Genomic DNA, 4,269 nt, shown 5'->3' with positions numbered 1-4,269 from the left:
ATTAGAGTTTTACCCCTTTGCTATGTGAAGCCTCCGGTGCCAAAGCCAACAAGCTTGTAGACACCCAGGGGGTGGCAGCAGGAGAGCAAAGGGTAGAGAGAAGCCAGGGGCTTTCTAATCCCCTCTCTCGAGAAACACTCTCTGGGCAACCAAGAAGAGACTTAGCCCCATAGCATCCTCTTGCATGCTGGTTGTACCAGGCAAGGAGGATGGTGGTACTATCAGGGGGATGTGTGAGCTCATAGTTGGAGGGAGTTGGAAGCTAGAAAGAGGCTGTATCTTCATATACAGAACAAATAGCTTTGAATCATGGCTGGAGGACTCAGCCACGGAAGAAATTATTCTGGAGTGGAATTTTTCTTGAGGCCAGCAAGTGATAAGACCCTAGAACCCAAGGAGTAATCCCCCTGACCCCTGCTGTTGGCCAGGGCTTAGGTCAGATGCTAGGCCAGCCTGTGGGCAAAGGTGTCCAAACCTTTTCTTTTTTCTGCCACACACTGGAAAAGGAAGAGTTATCTTGGTCCATGTATTCAATACAAAATATAAAAACACTAACAAAGCTGATTAGCAAAAAAGATGATCTCTGCATACTTTTTGTGTTATCTGACACCATAGATAGTCTTTATGAAATCAGCATGTGGCCTGTGGGCCACAGGTTGGACACTCCTGTTGAGGAAGAGGAGGAAATCTGAGTGGTGCAAGAGACAGTCTTCATCTCCTTTGCGATCATGTCTCCATTTCCTACAATTCTGGGAGTCCCAGTGGGTGATGTTGCCTTCTTCCCCACTTTGTTCTTTCTGTGATGAGTGTTTAGTTAGTGTCACATGGTGGAGGCCATGAGGATCAAAGGTTAATTAGCCACAAGCCCTGCCCTCGAGGAGCTCACAGAGTAGTGAGAGGGATAGACAACTAGCCAGAAAGAAACATGGTCAATGGTATTAATAGAATGAGAATGTGCCCCAAATGCTATAGGATCACAGAGGAAGGAGGAGTGAACTGCAATTAGTGGTTAGGGAAGACTTTACCAGTCAAGGTTTTAGTCACACTTAGTCATAGCACAATGGTGTGAATATATTTAACACCATTGAACTACACACTTAAGATGGTTAAGATGGTTTTATATTATGAATTTTTATGACACTTAAAAAAATGAATCTTAGCAAAATTTTCCCATTGAGCTCAGACTGGAGAGCCCAAGGCTTCTCAATATCTACCTACTTCCAAACTAGCAAATTTTAAAGAATTGTAACAGTTGCTATGGGGAATGAGAATCATCATAGCCTTTGAGCAAGATTTTGAAACTTGAGTAGATTATCTCAGAGGTAAACAAAAAGAGGCCAAGGTAAAAGGCAGAGGGAAGGGTATCAATTAAGACATTGGTATTGGGCGAATTGCATCCAGTGAGAGGGCATAATGAAGGAGGGAAGGCAGGGAGAGCTTGAGGGATAATGATTTTCTTTAGAGATAAAATTTGCATACAAAAATTACTATTTTAACCATTTTAATGTGTATAATTAAGTGATTTTTAATATATTCATAATGTTGTAAAATAGTGCCAATATAATTCTAAGTTTTTATCATTCCAAAAGAAACCCTGTACCCGCTTCCATGCACCCCTAGCATGTGGCAATCACTAATCTACTTTCTGTCCCATCTTTCACTCCTCTCTTTCTGGAACATTCCATATGTATATGTTGATACTTTTAATGGTTTTCTATAGGTCTCTAGGCTCTGTTCATTTTTCTTTATTCTTTTTTATTTCCCTTAGCCAGGATAATCTACAAATTTACTAATTCTACCTGCTATTGAGCCCCTCTAGTAAATTTTTCATTTCAGTTATTGTACTTTCCAATTTCAGAGTTAAAATTTAATTTTTTTTATAATTTCTATCTTTTTATTGATATTCTCCATTTAGTAAGATATTATTCTCCTGGTTTATATTGCAGTTGCTATTTATCTGCTTTGCTATTACTAAAGGATAAAATTTCCAGGATTTCCTCTTGACCTTCCCTGACACAATAGCCTTAATTCCATGGTTCAGAGAGCCAACGTAAGCATCTGCTAGGTGCCAAGAATGTCTATTCTAACTACCTGCTCAGAAGCTGGGAAAATAGCCACAAAATGGGTTTACAGACCCACAGGCTTAATGTGAGATGGCTCTGTGCCAGATCACAGCTATCTGGCCCCATATGCATCCCATCTGTTTTCCCAGTCGTAGCTCAGCACCAATATCAATAATCTCAGAAATGTCTTAGGATTTCCATTACTCTGGTCCATGTTTACACTGGTGAGTACCTTAAGCTACCTTTGTAGAAACCTGGGAAGATTTGAAGTCTTTCTTCAAGGGTTCTGACCTCCCTTTAATCAAGGGGCTTTACAAACTATCTTAGGTCTTAGAATTTATTGAAGGGCTATGACTCTCCTGTAAGTGGAAACTCAAGTAAGGCTTCTATTTGCCAGATCTAGATTTCCTTTCTCCCTTCTTCTCTCCTTCCCTCTTCCTCTCTCCTTCTTTCTCCTCCCTCCCCTCTCCTTCTCCTCCCTCCCCTCTCCTTCTCCTCCCTCCCCTCTCCTTCTCCTCCCTCCCCTCTCCTTCTCCTCCCTCCCTTCCTATCTCCCTCTTTCCTCCCTCCTCCGTCCTTCTCTTCCCTCCCTCTCTCCCCTCATCTTCTTTTAACAGAGTCTCTTTTACCCACACTATAGTGCTGTGGAGTCATCTTAGTTCACTGCAATCTCAAATTCCTGTGCTCAAGCAATTCTCCTGCCTCAGCCTCTAAATGTGCTGGGACTACAGATGCACCACTGTGCCCAGTTTGAGTTTTCTATTTTTTGTAGAGACAGTTTCTTGATCTTCTCAAGCTGGTCTCAAACTCTTGGCCTAAACTGGTCCTCTGGCCTTGGCCTCCCAGAGTTCTGAGAGGTGTGAGTCACTGCACTTGATCCAACACTTGAAACTTTTTTGAAGTAAATGTGTTCCAGGTCTCAGGTGCCATGTTAGAAACTAGGTAAGTCAGTTGCAATTTGAACCTTCATGTCTCCCTGCAGTTTCTGGTGTCTCATTTTAATTCAGCCTAGGGTACCAATGAATCCATATTTCAAGTAACTGAGCAAACATTTAAAGCCACTTTCAACTGCTTGAGTTAACTAGCATAATGAGTCCAGAAGCTCTATGAAATGTACCCTTATAAGTAAATTCTGTGCAATCTAAAATTAGGTCTCCCCCTCTCTAAATTAAGAGAGACACTAAATATCCATTCCTGCCACATAATCCCTAGGCTTTAACCAATACAAATTAGCAAAATCCTGAAATTATTTTGGAGTGTAAGCAATCTTCAGAGCGTGACTTGGTGAGATTTCTCTATGTGTAAGTACTCTAATTATAGGCCAGAGGTAAAGATGGATGGTAGAGTGGGCAAGGTCAATTTCAGGGGCCCTACAACCAGTGCAGCCACACACAGCTTCATCCTTGCAAGGGTCCCACACTTTAATACTCTGTTAAAAAGGGGCCTGAAATTGTCATTTTGCACTGGAGTCCCACAAATCATGTAACCGTACATGATGGTGAAATAGGGAACCAGCAGGTCTTATTCAAAAAAGAGTCATAGCCCTGCACCAATGTCTCTGATAAAATGGGAAACAGCAGACAAACTGGTTTGACCTCAGATTACCATCACTGCTCATTGTAAGCTAGTTATAATACAGGAGCAGACGAAAAGAAACCAGTACCATGACAATTTACAAATGCCATGGCAACTGCCCTACATGGTTTAAATGGAAGAGAGACCCCTGGTCCTGGGAGGCTCTCTACACCTCTCCCTTTAACATGCAGCCAAAAAATAACCACAAAAATAGGCCACCAGCAGCACACGATGCTGCTCCGTCTATGGGGCAGCGACCTTTTCTTTCTACCTCAATCTTGCTTTTGCTTTACTCTGTTGACTCTTTAATTCTTTCTTGCACAAAGTGAAGAACCCACTTGGCCTTCAGTAAACCCCAGTTTTGAGATCTTTCCTGTATGAAGGGTGAGGCATGGAGAACTGGGCTCTTTCTACAAAGTGACTGTCTTAGGCAAGACCATCACCTTCAGTGTGGTCCTTACAGAAGGCAGAACCTGCTTCATCAGACTGGGAGGAAGTTGCTACTTTTGCTAACAAGGCAGCTTCACAGGGTTTATCAGTTTAGGTAATTGGACTTAACATATCCATTAAGAATTTTGAGGTTCTCTTCATTGCTGGTTACTAAGATTTTTAAATAAATCTGGTAAGTCGG

Source organism: Otolemur garnettii, unplaced genomic scaffold (genome assembly GCF_000181295.1).
Source record: "Otolemur garnettii isolate 467f Iridium unplaced genomic scaffold, OtoGar3 scaffold00019, whole genome shotgun sequence".
Taxonomy (NCBI): Eukaryota; Metazoa; Chordata; class Mammalia; order Primates; family Galagidae; genus Otolemur; species Otolemur garnettii.
The sequence above is the reverse complement of the archived record's forward strand: the minus strand, read 5'-3'. Positions refer to the sequence as shown.